Raw genomic sequence first — 18,867 nt, 5'->3', positions numbered from 1 at the left:
CTTATCCATTCATCTGCTGATGGGCATCTAGGTTGCTTCCATGTCCTGGCTATTATAAACAGTGCTGCAATGAACATTGGGGTACATGTGTCTCTTTCCCTTCTGGTTTCCTCAGTGTGTATGCCCAGAAGTGGGATTGCTGGATCATAAGGCAGTTCTATTTCCAGTTTTTTAAGGAATCTCCACACTGTTCTCCATAGTGGCTGTACTAGTTTGCATTCCCACCAACAGTGTAAGAGAGTTCCCTTTTCTCCACACCCTCTCCAGCATTTATTGCTTGTAGACTTTTGGATCGCAGCCATTCTGACTGGCGTGAAATGGTACCTCATTGTGGTTTTGATTTGCATTTCTCTGATAATGAGTGATGTTGAGCATCTTTTCATGTGTCTGTTAGCCATCTGTATGTCTTCTTTGAAGAAATGTCTATTCAGTTCTTTGGCCCATTTTTTGATTGGGTCATTTATTTTTCTGGAGTTGAGCTGCAGGAGTTGCTTGTATATTTTTGAGATTAGTTGTTTGTCCGTTGCTTCATTTGCTATTATTTTCTCCCATTCTGAAGGCTGCCTTTTCACCTTGCTAATAGTTTCCTTTGTTATGGAGAAGCTTTTAAGTTTAATTAGGTCCCATTTGTTTATTTTTGCTTTTATTTCCAATATTCTGGGAGGTGGGTCATAGAGGATCCTGCTGTGATGTATGTCGGAGAGTGTTTTGCCTATGTTCTCCTCTAGGAGTTTTATAGTTTCTGGTCTTACGTTTAGATCTTTAATCCATTTTGAGTTTATTTTTGTGTATGGTGTTAGAAAGTGTTCTAGTTTCATTCTTTTACAAGTGGTTGACCAGTTTTCCCAGCACCACTTGTTAAAGAGATTGTCTTTAATCCATTGTATATTCTTGCCTCCTTTGTCAAAGATAAAGTGTCCATATGTGCGTGGATTTATCTCTGGGCTTTCTATTTTGTTCCATTGATCAATATATCTGTCTTTGTGCCAGTACCATACTGTCTTGATAACTGTGGCTTTGTTGATGAGTGAAATTTTGCAGTGGTTTGAACATTCTTTGGCATTGCCCTTCTTTGGGATTGAAATGAAAACTGACCTTTTCCAGTCCTGTGGCCACTGCTGAGTTTTCCAATTTTGCTGGCATATTGAGTGCAGCACTTTTACAGCATCATCTTTTAGGATTTGAAATAGCTTAACACACTTAGAAAGATATGATGTTCACCACTCTTAACCATGTATTAAATTCTCCAACCAAAGGAGAATTTACAAGTTTTCTTTTTATACACACACTTCAAAGATATTCAGACTAAAGCAAATGTAATCAAATGCATAAATGTGATCTCAAAGTAAAACATTAAATCTGAAGAGAGGTATTGTGTGCTAGCAATAAAGTATTTCACACAAAAAAGCTTTTGACTTTTATTTCATGTGGATTTAAAACATTCCACTTTTTAAATGCTAAATTTTAACATATACCAACATAACCTTTATCATATCTTGCCCCTAGAGAAAAAGCCGAGAAGGAAAAAGTGCTTGAAGATCAATTTCCTTACAATAAAATTCCCAGAAGAGCATTATAAAAAGCAAATTTCCAGATTGCCATAGATACATCTGAAACTTCTTAGCACTGTGGAATGCTATTCATTGATGTATTAAATAAGTACTTTAAAATTTATCTATTAAAGAGCTAAATGAGTGGAGGGGGAGACAAATTTCCATAATATTTTAAAATTTTTAGAGTATTTTCTTTATCTGATTTGATCTTCATGATATGAAACTATGGAATATCAAAAGATAGCATGCCTGCTCAGGTGTGTCCAACACTTGCAACCTTATGGACTGTAGCCTGCCAGGCTCCTCTGTTTATGGGATTTTCCCAGCAAGAATACCGGAACGGGCTATCATTTTCTCCTCCAGGCAGTCTTCCTGACCCAGGGATTGAACTTGAGCCTTCTGCATTGGCAGGCAGATTTTTTATCCCGAGCCACCTGGGAAGTCCCATCAAAAGATAGAGCAGTTATTAATATCCTTATTTCATCTATTAAGCAATCAAGGCTGAAATATAGTCTCATAAAGGGCAGCTTATTATTAACAAAGCTAAATAATAAAAATATGTATAGTAATTACAGAGCACCTTACCTGCCTTCTGAGAAATCTGTATGCAGGTCAAGAAGCAACAGTTAGAACCAGACATGGAAAAATGGACTGGTTCCAAATTGGGAAAGGAGTACAAGGCTGTATATTGTCACCCTGCTTTTTTAATTTGTATGCAGAGTACATCATGCGAAATGCTGGGCTGGATGAAGCACAAGCTGCCATCAAGATTGCCAGGAGAAATATCAATTACCTCAGATATGCAGATGACACCACCCTTATGGCAGTAAATGAAGAGGAACTAAAGAGCCTATTGATGAAAGTGAAAGAGGAGAGTGAAGAAGCTGGCTTAAAACTCAACATTCAATAACAAAGGTCATGGAATTCAGTCCCATCGCTTCATGGCAAATAGATGGGGAAACAATGGAAGCAGTGACAGACTTTATTTTCTTGTGGGCTCCAAAATCACTGCAGATGGTGATGGCAGCCTTGAAATTAAATGACGCTTACTCCTTGAAAGAAAAGTTTTGACAAACCTAGACAGCATATTGAAAAGTGGAGACATTACTTAGCTGACAAAGGCCTGTCTAGTCAAAGCTATGATTTTTCCAGTAGTCATGTATGGATGTGAGAGTTGGACCATGAAGAAAGCTGAGGGCTGAAGAATTGATGCTTTTGAACTGTGATGTTGGAGAAGTCTCTTTACAGTCCCTTGGACTTCAAGGAGATCCAACCAGTCTATCATAAAGGAAATCAGTCCTGAATATTCACTGGTGATGCTGAAGGCATCATCGCCTTGACGGACATGAGTTTGAGCAAGCTCTGGGAGTTGGTGATGGACAGGGAAGCCTGGCATGCTGCATGCAGTCCATGGGGTCGCACACAGTTGAACTGAAACTGTTACAGTAATTTGTTAAGTTCTTACAGTAAATAAGCATCAAAGACATGACTGAAATTTATGTTTTCCAGCTTTGAAGCTAGTGCTTCTTCCCCTGAACTTGCTATCTAAATTTGTCGCTTACATCAGATATTTTTTCTAACTTTTAGAAGTGATTATTTCTAGCAAAGCATCACAAATCTATTTCCACATTTTCCTACTATGTTTGACAAAATGACAGATAAACATAGGATTCCATAACAGGGCCCAGCAATTCAATCCACTGGGTTTGGAGGAAGGAAAAATTAGATGGTAACCCCAATTTGTTTTCCTTGTTCCTTCTTTCTCACTTCATTTCTCCTTTCAATATTCATCTGTCTATCAATCTATTTACCTACCTATCTACTGATACATATGAATACAACAGAATATACAGTTAACTCCTGAACTACATGAGTTTGAACTGTGCTGCTGCTGCTGCTAAGTTGCTTCAGTCGTGTCCGACTCTGTGCAACCCCACAGACGTCAGCCCACGAGGCTCCTCCGTCCCTGGGATTCTCCAGGCAAGAACACTGGAGTGGGTTGCCATTTCCTTCTCCAATGCATGAAAGTGAAAAGTGAAAGTGAAGGTGCTCAGATTCAAGTTGAATCTGTGAATGTGAAACCACAGATATGGAGGACCCATCATGGGACTAAAGCATCTGCAGATTTTAGTATCCATGGTAGCTCCTAGAACCAATACCCCCTCCCCCAGATACTGTACTATTAACGATTTAATAATCTCTACTTAGTTCTTTCCATATTGGAACATCATTCATTTTAAACTCTGCACTAGCTATTCTATAAGAAAAGATACCTAAGTCACAGGGCTTCATATGGAATGAAGACACTTGCAGTGTGGGTAAAGTGAAGTACGTAACAGAAATATTAAGTAGAAGTGTTAAGAAATATTTTGGGAGAGTTTATAGAACACCAGCTCTTTTGAGTTCATTTATAAATACAGTGAATAGTTACAAAATGCTATTATATTTCAAACTCTATGCCTGGGAGCAGCAAGAACAAAACGCTGATTGTGAGATGACTTTATCTAAACGACAGCTTTAGATTTTATTTTTCAGGCATTATGATGCTTTTGAAGGTTGGCATTTGTTTTAGTGTAGTTTTGGTTTTAGTTTAACCAGAGAAAAATTCATTTGGGGTTTTTATAAGATAAAAGATATCATTCATAGGGAATAAAAACTGAAAACGTGGTGCCTGGTTAGAAAACCAATGGAATAATCAAGACAAGATAATTTAAGGGCCTGAGGTGAGGTAGTTACAGTGGGTATACAGAAGGGACACAGTCAAATATTACTTAGGAAGTAAAGGCTGAGCTTCCCAGGTGACTCAGTGGTAAATTATATGTCTGCCAACCAGGAGACTTGTGTTAGATCCTTGGGTTGGGAATATCCCCTGGAAAAGAAAATGACAACCCTCTATGAATTCTTGCCTGGAGAATGCCATGGACAGAAGAGCCTGATGTGCTATAGTCTTTGGGGTCGAAAGAATTGGACATGACTTAGTGACCAAGCAGCAGCAGCAGCAGAGTAAAGGATATGCTGAATGAATAGATGTTTACGTCAAGGAAAGAGGTACAATGCCTCTGAATTTTCCCTTTGGAAAAGTGGCAATTCCAATCAAGCTGATAGTTGGAATTTTCTTTTCATTTTCTTTTTCTTTTTCATTTTCTTTCTTTTCTTTTTCAAACATATAGTTGATGTTTTCTTTTCGATCTGTCTTTGTTAAGGCAGTACATGTCAAAGAAAAGTGATTTCAATTAAATTCGAAAAATGTCCCATCATCTACTCTCCTCAGATGAACTGCAAGCACTTGGTCAGAATTCTGAAACACAAGGTGCAGAAGATGGTGGCCTTGGGGGGCAACAGCAATCGATGCATCTCAGTGTTTACAGCACTCCTCAGATGAACTGCAAGCACTTGGTCAGAATTCTGAAACAAGGTGCAGAAGATGGTGGCCTTGGGGGGCAACAGCAATCGATGCATCTCAGTGTTTACAGCACTGGAAGAAGGCAGGCATAGAGAGCTGTTCACTCCAAAGAATGTGTGTATCTGCGCGTTTTGAGTTTAATCAGGGAACAGAGAAACAGTTTCTTCTTGTTTTAGTTGCTCAGTCGTGTCTGACTCTTTTGCAATGCCTATGGACTAAAGCTATGGACTATAGCCTGCCAGACTCCTCTGTCAATGGGATTTCCCAGATAAGAATACTGGAGAGGGTTCCCATTTCCTTCTCTAGGGGATCTTCCTGACTGAAGGATTGAACTGTGTCACCTGCATGGCAGATGGATTCCTTACCACTGAGCCCTCAGGGAACTGTGGTTTTAAGTATCTGTATGCTTGAGCATGTGTAAGGAAACATACCTACAAATTGAGTTTCTGGAATTCTGCAAGCACTCTCCCTCAAAACCTTTAAAAATTCATCTGCTTTTAAATTTCCCATGTAAAAAGTGTAAAGACCCTTTTTTGTTAAGACTGCCTCGCTTCAATTTTGAAATTGAGCTTAAACATTATAAAGAAGTAAAAGTATCTTTTTACGGTTGAGTTTATTTTTTTTATTTTTAAAAGGTAAAAGCTCAAATAAGTAGAAAATTGCATAATCACTAACATCCGAATTCAGATATAATTTAATTATTCTTGCATGGCATGATTACTGGTTGAAGAAAAATTTCAAATTTATTAAAATGACATAACCTGAACAACTAATTATATTACAATATGTTGCTGAGGAAATACATGAAGTACTTTCAGCTGTAATTAGAAATGTTAATTTTTTTATTTGAATTATAAATGATGGAAAGAACTAAATCAAATGGCAAACATACAGGACTCTTTATAAATTAATTTTTTAAAAAAAAATGAAAATAATTTATTACTGTTATATTTGCTCTTGAAGGGCATTGTGACTTTCTTGGTTTCACTGTTTTAGATTTTGCTAGTCTGCACTCAACCATAGTTTATAATCACCAATTTTTTCATCTCCAAAGAAATCAGAAAATGTGAAAATGACTTTAATCTGGTCATTAAAATGGTACATTGTGTGTTAGTCAGTCATGTCTGACTCTTTGTGACCCCATGAACTGTAGCCCTCTAGGCTCCTCTGTCCATGGAATTGTCCAGGCAAGCATACTGGAGTGGGTAGCCATTCCCTTCTCCAGGGGATCTTCCTGACCTAGGAATTGAACCCCAGTCTCTTACAATGCAGGCAGATTACTTACTGTCTGAGCCAGCAAGGGAGCTCTATTTCCATTAAAGTGAAGTTTATGAGTGAGTTGCTTATGTAGTTTCTTTTAGACGTCTTTAACATTAGTCTCACCTCTTTGCTAGCTGATCCTGATGTGTTAGGAAAATTAATCCAATGTAACCATGCACAATACATTGAAATCAGGGATTCTTGAAGGCAGTAAGATCAGTTGGGAAGCCATCTCAAAAGTTCAGCTGAGAGGTAATTGTGTTTGAATTGGCATTGCAAATGGAAAGAAATACTGCTTGAGAGATATGGAAGAGGATAATACAAAAGGACATTGAGACTGTGGTGAAGGAACTTTTTTTTAAAAGACAAAATTTAATAAGGTTTAAAGTGATACTGTTAGCAGTATAAAGACTGTTAGCAGATGAAAACTCAAAGAAAAATGTTTTCTCATGATTGAGAGAACAAAGAAATGTTAGTTCCATTGTGAGCTTAAGTGGAGAGTTTGAGACCCTTACTGGAATGTACTGAAGATATTCCACAAGCAAATGACAGTGGACATGTAAGGACAGAGTGCAGGAGATAAGTCAGGACAAGTGCTAAACTTAGTAATCTACATCAGTACTTTTCAATTTTAATGTGAATATGAATCATCTGGCATTTCAAAAATGCGTTTTTTGTCTTAAAGGTCTGAGATGGGCCTTGAGATTCTGTATGTCTGATAAGCTTCTAGGTGATGTTCAAGTTATTGGTCTAATGACCGTGCTTTGCATAGTAACTACATCACTTTTAAATTAAAAAACAAACACATAAATGAACAAACAAAAACAATGCCGTGTTCTAACCCCAGAAAGTTTAACTACATTTTTGGTTTAAAGCTGCCTGGGAACTACTATTTATTTCCCAAGGCAATTCTAATGTGCCACAAGTTTTATCTGATGTCAAAGTGGTAATTTCAAAGAGATAAAACAATCATTTAGATGGGTTATAAAAGGGAAAAGTAAGACCATGAAGAAAAAGAGCTTCTAGAATCACGAGAGGACAAAAGATAGGTTTTTATAGTAAGCTAAACCAGAAGAGGGTAAAGTCAAGTCAGAAGAGAGAATAAAAGGTAACTAGTATTATCAAATACTCTAGAGATGTTAAAAAGACATGAAGCCATAATAAATGATTAGATTTATTCACTGAGAGGCTGATGGTGATCTTGAGTTTTTGTTTTTGGTTCCAGGAGAGTTGTCATCTTCATTATTGAAAAAATAATAACTTTATATTAATAAGGAGAAAGCTTATGATTTAATCCTAAATAATAATAAAGTATAAAGGACAAAAGCATATAAAAATTCAAATTTTGTTACGCATAAAATTACTAGCATCAAGATTTTTTCTATTTCATTCAGAATGTTCCTTCTTTATGTTAGGTGATACACTCATCATAGCTAAGTAGATGAACCATATCAATATATGATCATAAATGTAACACTATTTTATAATTCAAATATCAGCATTGAACTTATCAGTAGGTTAAAAAATAAGATCTCCAATATATTCAGATAAACATTAAAACGTGTTATTTCCTTCAAATGTGTGCTGCTGCTAAGCTGCTGAGTCACTTCAGTCGTGTCCTACTCTGTGCGACCCCATAGATGGCAGCCCACCAGGCTCCCCCATCCCTGGGATTCTCCAGGCAAGAACAATGGAGTGGGTTGCCATTTCCTTCTCAAATGCATGAAAGTGAAATGTTAAAGTAAAGTTGCTCAATCCTGTCCGACCCTCAGTGACCCCATGGACTGCGGACCACCAGGCCCCTCCGTCAATGGGATTTTCCAGGCAAGAGTACTGGAGTGGGGTGCCATTGCCTCCTCTGTTCAAATGTATATATAAAGTTAATAAGATTATAGAAATTTTAAAGTAAAAGTCGCTATTTCTTGTTTGATGCATATGACATTAGGTCACATTTATTGAATCTTTGAGAAAAGAAATGAAAAATTTAGCATGCTCATTTCCTTCTACTTCACTTTCTTCCAACTTTTAATGATATATATTTTTATATATTGAGATTTATTATGTTATATGCTGTTCTTTAACCATAATGAGAAAAGTTTTCATCTAAAATTTGTATTTAAAAAAATTCAATACTCACCAGTGGTTAGTTACCATTATTACTTTTTTCTCTTCTTAAAAAAAAATGTATATCATGATTTCTTAAGTTTCACTGTACTTTTATTTATGTACTTGTTTGTTAGATACTGGATGCTTGGGGCTGGTACACTGGGACGACCCAGAGGGATGGTATGGGGAGGGAGGAGGGAGGAGGGAGGCGGGTTCAGGATGGGGAACACATGTATACCTGTGGTGGATTCATTTTGATATATGAAAAAACCAATACAATATTGTAAAGTTAAAAAAAAAAAAAAAGACATCTTCCTGGGTGCTGTTCTCTGAATTCTTGTTTGCTTATATGTTGCTGGTTATCATTATACTTGAAAGGAAGTTTGACTGGATATAAAATGTGTAGGCTATGCTTTTGTTTTTCCACGTAGAACTTTGTAACAAAAATAACAATGCTATTCAATATTTGCTGAATGTTTGTCAAGAAATTTATATTTATTATCCCCTTTAATTCCTATAGTGACAGTATTGTGGTAGGCTGAATAATGGTCCCCAAAGGTACCCAGCCCCTAATCTCTGGACCCTGTGAATGTTACTTTATATGCCAAAAGAGTCTTTGGAGACTAAATTAGGGATCTTGCAATGAGATTACCTTAGATTACCTGGGTGGGCCCTATATGCACTTCTAAGTGTCTTTATAGTTCAGTTCAGTTCAGTTGCTCAGTCATGTCCAACTCTTTGCGACCCCATGAATCACAGCACACCAGGCCTCCCTGTCCATCACCAACTCCCGGAGTTCACTCAAACTCATGTCCATCGAGTTAGTGATGCCATCCAGCCATCTCATCCTCTGGCATCCCCTTCTCCTCCTGCCCCCAATCCCTCCCAGCATCAGGGTCTTTTCCAATGAGTCAACTCTTTGCATGAGGTGGCCAAAGTACTGGAGTTTCAGCTTCAGCATCAGTCCTTCCAATGAACACCCAGGACTGATCTCCTTTAAGATGGACTGGTTGGATCTCCTTGCAGTCCAAGGGACTCTCAAGAGTCTTCTCCAACACCACAGTTCAAAAGCATCAATTCTTCAGTGCTCAGCCTTCTTCACAGTCCAACTCTCACATCCATACATGACCACTGGAAAAACCATAGCCTTGACTAGATGGACCTTTGTTGGCCAAGTAATCTCTCTGCTTTTCAATATGCTATCTAGGTTGGTCATAACTTTCCTTCCAAGGAGTAAGCGTCTTTTAATTTCAAGGCTGCAATCACGATCTGCAGTGATTTTGGAACCCCCAAAAATAAAGTCTGCCACTGTTTCCACTGTTTCCCCATCTATTTCCCATGTTGGTGATGGACAGGGAGGCCTGGCGTGCTACGATTCATGGGGTCACAAAGAGTTGGACACGAATGAGCGACTGATCTGATCTGATATGATGGAATTACTTCTTTTTTCTACTGCTGTGGAATACTTATTTAAAAGCTAACCCTGTAGATAAGTGAAAAAATTCAGATTCTATATTATTACAATTGTTTTCTTCCTGGGGAAGGACTGGTAGTTTGTTCTGATACTGAGATTTTATCCTAATGTCTGACTTACTCAAATTCAGATGAGTTTTTAGTCTCGTTTCAGAGTTAAGCTCTGACTGTATACTTCAGTGGCTTCACTTTTCTTTCACAGGAGAATTTCTTACTTTATGAGTTCATTTACAGCAGCCCACAGACTGCTTATAAAAATAGAGTCCATAGTCCAAAGTTGCTCAGCCATTCTCCTGAATGCCTTCTAGAAAGGTTTGTTGAGAAAATTCAGGCCCATCAGCTGTAGTCATTGAGGCTTATGAACACAGTGAAACAGGAAGCTATGATTTCAGGAATTTAATAAGCAGTACTTCTGACCTTTCATTTCCCCTCTTGGAATCTTTGTCTACCAGATGATTTAATAGTTGTCACCACCTTGAGCTCCCATCAAGCCTGCCACGTAACTACAGCCATGACCTTTGACTGGTAACACTCATTTACTACCAGCTGAGGTCTATAAAAATGGTGAGTTATGGTCCATTTCACCAAGAAACAAACTTTAGCACCAACAGCAGTGTCAAGGGGAGGCTTGAAAACTTAGCATTGCTTTAACACTTTCTGCTATCTCTAACCATTAAGCCATCCAAAGATAACCCAAATAAACAAAACAATATGAAACAACCACAGGCACCTGATAGATGACTTTCCAGGAGAAGTTTCTTAACCTCCAAACTTCCATTCAGATTAATGTCTACAGGCACTCCAAAAGGAAATTCTGGAAACATCATTGGTTAGTACTTCAATTATTTTAATATTTTGTTAATTAAAGGAACCAATAATTATTAAAAAAAAAAAAAACTATTATGTTGGCCTTGTTTGGTCGCTAAGTCATGTCCAACTCTTTGTGACAACATGGACTGTAGCCTACCAGGCTCCTCTGTTCTTGGAATCCTCCAGGCAAGATTTCTAGAGTGGGTTGCCATTTCCTCCTCCAGGAGATCTTCCCAATCCAAGGATTGAATCCACATCTCTTGCATTAGCAGGCAGGTTATTTACCCTTAGTGCCACATGGGAAGCCCCTGCACCCCTCATTCATTGCAGCACTATTTACAATAGCCAAGATACAGAAACAATCTATTGATGCATGAATGGATAAAGAAATTGTGGTATATATATATATATATATACACACACACATACACACACACACACACAGTGGAAAATGATTAAGCTATAAAAAAGAATAAAATTTGTTATTTGCAGCAACATAGATGGAACTTGAGGGCATTATGCTAAGTGAGATGAGTCAATCAGAAAAAAGACTCCTATCATTTCTCTTCTATGATAAATCTAAAAGCAAAACAAGCAAAAAATCCACACAAACAAAATAAATACCAAGTTCATAGATATAGAAAACAGATTGGTGGTTACCAGAGGTGAGGGTTAGGAGGTGAGTGCTTTCAGCAGGTAAAAAGAAAAAAAGGAAGTGCACACATACCAAAAAAAGAACTGAAGTTTCTTTGCATTTAAAATATTAAGGAGACTAGTCTGCAATCTTTTAAGAAGCATGGACTGAGATTATTTGGGGTAGTATTTACAGCAGCTTCCAATCCACACTGTTTACTGGAAAACCCTTGTTAAAAAAAAACAAAAATTTAAACATATATTTACTCCATATGATCCTTTAGTGCCACTCCTAGGTGTTTGTCCAAAATAAATGAAAACAAGTCCACACAAAACCTGTTTGTGAATGTTTATAACATCTTTTTGATAATTGCCAAAAAATGAACATAAAGCAAGTGCCTTCTACTGAATGAAAGGAACTCCAGGCTATGATAGCCAATGAAAGAAGAAACACACATTTGCACACAACTGTTGTAACAGTCCAGCTTCTGAAACACACCTGGAACTGGCCCAGCTAAATGAGCCCACAGACTGAGGCTCGAGTCTCCTGGCGCAAAGCTGTGAAGGATCTTGTGTTGGGCACATAATTCATTCCCTAGGCCTCTTCCTCAATAGTCTCTGGTGATCCTTATGTGACTGCAGTTTTGAGGTGAGCAGGAACTCAACTGCCAGATCCTTCCAGCAATCCCTGACTCCCACCTTATGCCAAGCCCTGTGCCATGTGCTAGGCTGCATGGCAGGATAAGAATGCTCAGGAATTGTCACGGTTGGGTGGGAATTCTGCTTCTCAGAGGGAATGCTTACGGTCATCTCTCCCACTCTTCCCACAATCTGGTTAATTTCAAGGTGGGAGGGAGATTATATAGAGACATGAGCAATTTAAGGACTGAAGAAGAAAAGGTGTCCATGGAGTGTACATGCATTTGTGTGCAGCACAGGGTGGCCAGAGAAGGAGAGACACATGAGGGATCTTTTTCTCTTACTCAGGCATTTCCTGTGTAATATCATGTTTGCCCATTTAATCCCATCTCAGTATCTGCTTCTTAGATGACCTAAAAAAAACAAAACAAGCATTTATGATACTTACATAAGCATGAAATATTCTTTAACTGCAAGCCTAAGCTTGACTAAAGCTTAGGCTTTACCTGAACCTAAAGACTGGAACAGACTGGTCTCATCCGTGGGTACAAGCAGTAAATGGATATACAGAGACAACAAAGACGAGTTGCATTGTCAAAACTCCATTTCCAAGTTCAAGTTCACTGTTTGAATGGGTCCCAGAACAATTTAGTAGTCTCGATTGAAGCAGATTCACTCAAGTAGTTGATGGATGGGGTAAGTGAAACTCAGGTTGGAGTGGTGTAATGAATAATGTGATGTCAGCAAGTGGTGGAAAGGAATGTAGGTGATTATCTGGAGACATTTATGGAGAACTTTTGCTGGTGAGGAATACAAAAGCAAAAATTTTGAAATATTAAGAGAACTACCAGAATGGGACACAGAGACCCAAATGCTGTTGAAAAATGATACCAATAGACTTGCTTCTGATGCAGCATCTCCACAACTCTTCAATTCATAAAAAATGCAGTATCTGTGAAACAATAAAATAAAATATAGGTAGGGTGTTGGCTAGAGAGGAATACACTTTCTTAAAGGGAAATAGTGGTTCTTTCCAGACGAGTGAGTTAATGGGAGTGCTTTACAAAAAGTTCTATGATTGCACTAACTGTTTAGCTGCCTTTTGTCACCCATGCTTTCTACATCCAAAGACAAAGAGTTCCTAGGTCATGAATCTTATAAAGAAGGATTTTTACAGGTACCACTTTCTTCCAGGTGAAGGTGATCCCAGTGAGCATTTCCTATGTGCCAGGTACTTTGCTAGGCACTTTACAAGAATCAAATTATTTATTCTTCCCAATGTCTTCAAGAAACAAACATTATTCTTCATTACAGAAGAGAGAATTGAGGCCAAGAGAGATTAAATAATATGTATAAAGTTAGGTACATTGCAGAACTAGGTTTCCATCCTAAGTTCATGGTATTTACTACTAAGCTGTGCTGTTCATGATTCGAATTGCCCTATGAAACACACTGTGGGTAAGTTTTGATGTACTTTTTTATACTGACAGTTTCAATTTCTCCACAGTGCACAGTTTCTAGAATGATTAAAAGATGAGGAGCTTTCTCTTTCAAATTTACCTCTTCTCTATTCAGAATACTCCATCATCACAAATGTTTTGCCTTGTCATCAGTGGTGTTTTGGTAAGTATTTAATAACCAGATCTCCAGGGTGAAAAAAAAAAAGCTGACTTATAACAGTAATCTCACCATTTCCTGGTCCAGGCTACCAACAAGATATCACTAAATGCAAAGTTGAAAGGAATGCAGTGAAATTCAGTAAAACACACCACAGTATTAATATTTCCACCATATAAATACAGTAGACATAGAACCTCAAGAGCATGGAAAATAGTAAAACAATAGTGGAATAATGATTATTAGCTTTGTTTTTATTATGCTATTTAATTTCCACTTCATATAATTTTTATTTTGGCTGTTTTAAACAAACAACTTTAAAATTCTTGATAATTTTACAATTGGCTCTTGCCAGCTGGAATGAGCCCATTCCAGCATATTATTTTTTATGACCTTTTTAAATCCTCCCTCTCTGGCTTATACATGCTTACTCAATTCTCCTTAAAAGCTGTTCCTACCTCGGATCTTCCCCTTTATGTTTTCTTCATCTTCACAGGCAACTCTCTTGCAATGTCTTTGGCCCTCCTAGTTTAACAATTCATGGAAACCTAAATCTGGTAAATAATCAATTCTTCCAGAACCTCTGGAGAAATGGTAATTATATCTACTCTGATTAGAAAATTTTCACCTTATGCTCACATGCCATCAGTTTCAAGAAAACAAGAGATGATCTCCAAGCCTACATGAGAAGATCCATAAACAAGAATATCCTATGTAACAGGTGTGCCTGTTCAGCTGGAGAACTATTGAGCTCTCAGTTGACCATAAGATCTTTTTTCTTCACTTTTAAGAATTTAATTATGTATATTTTAGGGAGATATAATTGATGTATAACATTATATAAGTTTAAGGTGTACAATGTGTTGATCTGATATATATATTACACTGATACTAAAATGGAGCGGGACCCTATGGTCCTTGCTTCTCCATGTCCTCTGCCTGCTTTTTCTGTGTGGAGAATTTTAGTCAAAGAGTAAGTTTAATCAGAGAAATGAGAAATGCAGAAACCAAGAAAAATAGTCAAAGGAGGCCAAATAATAATACTGTACTCATTAAGCATAGTCAAGGACCCTTAGCTCCTTCTCAAGGGCTATAGTTAATACTCTGAGCCATATCCTGTGCTCATAGATACTGATACCCCATTAAGTGGAGAAGTTAGCTACGTGATGACCAGATTATAGCCATGACATAAGCTTCCACAGTTTCAAGAACTGGCCTCAAGGAAATGGAAACAAACCCACCCTAGAACTGAAGATTAACTGTACTTAAAACAATCAAGATGATGCAGGTCAGACTGCTGCTGCTAAGTCGCTTCAGTTGGGTCCGACTCTGTGCGACCCCACAGACGGCAGCCCAACAGGCTCCCCCTTCCCTGGGATTCTCCAGGCAAGAACACTGGAGTGAGTTGCCATTTCCTTCTCCAATGCATGAAAGTGAAAAGTGAAAGTGAACTGATAACCAATTTCAAGATGACTGTCAGAGCTGACTGTACTGTTTCTGCATGTAGCCCCCTCCCTCTATCTATAAAACTTTTTGGGAGTAGCAGGGTGGGGAGTAGTTGGCCTTTGGACAGTCATCTGCCCTCCCCACTGACTGTTGGCATGCAAAATAAAGCAAACGTTCCTTTCCACCAAGCTTGCCATTTTAATGGCTTTTGAACAGCAAGCAGTCAGACGTGGGCTCGGTAACAATATTTCTAATAACTTTTGTCATATCACATAACTATCACTTATTTTTGTGTGGGGAAAACATACAAGATCTAATCTCTTGGAAACTTTGAAGTATATAACACAGTATTGTTAACCATAATTACTATGCTGAGCATTAGATCTCCAGAACTTATTCATCTTTTATGTGCCAGTTTGTACCCTTTAACATCTCCTCAATTTCTCCACCACCCCATCCAGCCCCTGATAATCAGTATTCTACTCTCTGTTTCTTTGAGTTCTGGGTTTTTAGATTCCACATAAGTTATATCATACAGTATTTGTCTTCCTTGCCTGTGTTATCTCACTAACTGTAGTGCCATCCATGTTGCTGCAAATGGCAGGATTTCCCTCTTTCTCATTGCCAACTAGCACTCCATTATATATATTCTGTATATACCGCATATTCTTTATCCATTCATCCCTTGGCAGGCACTTAGGTTGTTTCTATGTCTTGGCTGTTGTGAACAATGCTTCAATAAACATTGACTGTAAGATTTTATATTGGTTTCCCCAGAAGCAGATTTCTACTACAAGAATCCAAGTGCAAGAATTTTACCTATGGAATACAAGGAGCAATGGAAAGAGGTATAGGAAAGGGATGCCAGCCAATAAAGGGTACGGTATTAAGCCATCTACCACAGAGGACAGATGAGGCTTAATCCCATATGGAACTCTGGAAGCTGCTAAACACACATCTAATTGTTCCGGTTCCAGAGACCCCCACATGAGAAATCCTGAGGAGGTGAAATCAGACAGTTAGTTTCCCATAATTTCTTATCTGCTTGGATAGTCACTTTCTGCAGTTCCTGTAAAAAGTCCCCAGGAATACGTGGACAGATACTGGCAATTGAAGGTCCACTTGAGTGTAAAGGAAGATCCAGTGGTTACAGCCAGAACTCAGCATCTGCTATGCACAGTAGTGGCCTCCCACACACAGGAAACATTTTCCTGGGAATTTAGACCGTCCTTCAAAACAGCTTTACCCCCATATCATTGCAACTACAACCACTATTTTTAAAGTACCCAGTATTTATATGCACCATTCTTAGGATGGTATGTTTCCTTCTTCCTTTAATTGAAAGGAAACTGATGAATTTGTGAAGTACATTAAAAAGTACAGCGAAGTGGAATTTGTTTTTACATCTTTCCTGATTTTGCAGATCAGTGAAGATTTCTTAATATTTTACTTGAAGGGTATTATGAATGAAATTCACACCAAATTCATCTGTTGAAGCCATAAACCCCAAAGAACTAGATTTAGAGATTCAGGCTTCAAAGAGTAATTAAGGTTAAATGAGGTCATGTGGGTGGGACCTAATCCAATAAGGTATGACCAATGACCTTATCCAAAGAGGGACACCGGGGAGGTGAGTTCACAGAAAAAGCAAAATCATGTGAAGACACATAAGAAGGTGGCCATGTGCAGACCAAGGAGAATGACCTCAAGAGAAACCAGAGCTTCCAACACCTTGATCTTGGAATTCCAGCCTCCAAAAATGTGAGAAAATAATCCTCTGTTGTTTAAGCCACCCAGTCTGTGATATTTTGTTAATGCAAAAGGAGATTATCTCATCATTTCTTAATTTAATTATAACCTTGAGTTTGACAATGACTTTCTGGTACTTTGAAACAAATTAGAACCTTTCAAAGAGATTTTGAATGGATTACCCATGAATGCTACACAGTCTTCTCTTACACAGGACTACAGGTTTCAAAAAGATAGCCTTGAAACCAAGACTAAAAATGACAGTACTGGAAACTGTTATTTTCTGTCTCACTTTGTTTCTGGCACAGTTGAGTTGGGAATGCTGTCCTCTTGTTATGTTTAGACAAGCAATAATATTATTGGTCAGTCCCAATTTCCCAAAAATGATACTCAAGTCTCTACAATATCCAGGAATTCACTTTTATTTATTTGAACAAACCTATCTGTCATGAGGTATGTGACTTTTGCTGAAATTTTTGGCTCATTCTCACTGACTGTGATCATGACTAATTCTTTTAACTTTGATGCTTTGGTATGTACTTTAATTGCTCCATTTATATAACTAATGGTTGTAAATGCATGAAGATTATTTCTATTAAAATAAAAATAGTATCCCTGAAACAATAACGTTTTCACATTGAGCTAATGTATCTTTCCAAAAATAGAAGCAGTACTTTTCCTAACTGTCTTATGAGTGTATTGTGTGATGCAGTTTTAATATCTGTAGCTTCTTTTGGTTAGATCATTATGTAGTGAATACTTACAATTTGATTTTAAAAGTAATACATTAAGACAGTCTTATGAAATCTAATATCTTTGTCCAGCTAGAAGGAGAGGGTTAGCATAACCACTGATGAAATAATGGAAAATATTCACAAAGAGTCAAGGTGTTCATAATCTGCCTATTTGAAAACTGGCTCTCAAGAAGCAGTCTGAAGAGCAAAATCTGCAAAATGGGATTTGAAAGGGTGGCTGTAGTTACTTGTTTGTGTGGTTGAATCTTCATTAGCATCCTTAGGGAAGTAAAGTGGATTGAGTGTTTCTTAAGAATGCTTCAGGAGACATCCCTAGCGGTCCAGTGGTTAAACTCTGCCTTCCAATGCAGGGGATGTGGGTTCAATCAGAGAACTAAAGATCCCACCGGCCACGGGGCAACTAGGCCCAGCACCACAACCGGAGCTCTAGAGCCCACAAGGAGCTACTGCTGAGTCTGTATTCCCTAGAGCTGGTGTTCCACGACAGAAGCCCGCCCACTTGCAACTAGAAAGTTTTGCCCATGTACCAGAACTAAGAGCCTGTGGGCAGCAACAAAGACACATTGTGGTCAAAAAAAGAAAATAAGAGAGAGAAAAAAAAAAAATGCTTCATAGGGACCTTCATAGAGGAACTTCATAGAGGGTGGAGATACAGAAAACAGAAAAATAGAATAAAAGTCAGCATGGGCAGTGGGCTTGGTCCCAAAAAGTAAAGGTGCACAAGGACTCCATCCCACTTCTTCTCTTGCTTCTTCAGTTTGATCCCTATCCTTCCTCTCTCATTTCTTGTTTGCAAAGTGTCCAATGTCAGTTTCCATACACGAGGGCACACTGGAACAAGACTGGGGTATATACTGGATCTTAGATATCCTAAAGGATGCCTCTCATTACATATTATCTCTATTTATTACCTGGGCTCTTCTCTCAATGTGGTAATATTCATTCATTTTTTTTTTCAACACATTAGTGAAAGTGGCTTCAGTTTTGGCATTATCTTCTACAAATTAGAATACTGCCCACAAATTACATTGAAATTTGAAAAACCAATTCAGTTCTTACATTTTATTGAGGTATAGTTGATTTACAATGTTGTATTAGTTTCTGCTGTACAACAGTGATCAATTATATATACATAATTATATATATATATACATATATGAAAGTGAAGTGAAAGTCGCTCAATCATGTCTGACTTTTTGTGAGCCCATGACTTATACAGTATAGTGGAATATATACTATTTTCTCCAGGCCAGAATACTGGAGTGGGTAACCTTTCCCTTCTCCAGGGGATCTTCCCAACCCAGGGATCAAACCCAGGTCTCCTGCATTGCAGGCAGATTTTTTTACAAGCTGAGCCACAAGTGAAGCCCAAGAATACTGGAATGGGTAGCCTATCTCTTCTCCAATAGATCTTCCTGAGCCA

Source organism: Bos grunniens, chromosome 20 (genome assembly GCF_055505025.1).
Source record: "Bos grunniens cultivar Pamir isolate PY7600 chromosome 20, Bosgru_T2T1.0, whole genome shotgun sequence".
Taxonomy (NCBI): domain Eukaryota; kingdom Metazoa; phylum Chordata; class Mammalia; order Artiodactyla; family Bovidae; genus Bos; species Bos grunniens.
The sequence above is the reverse complement of the archived record's forward strand: the minus strand, read 5'-3'. Positions refer to the sequence as shown.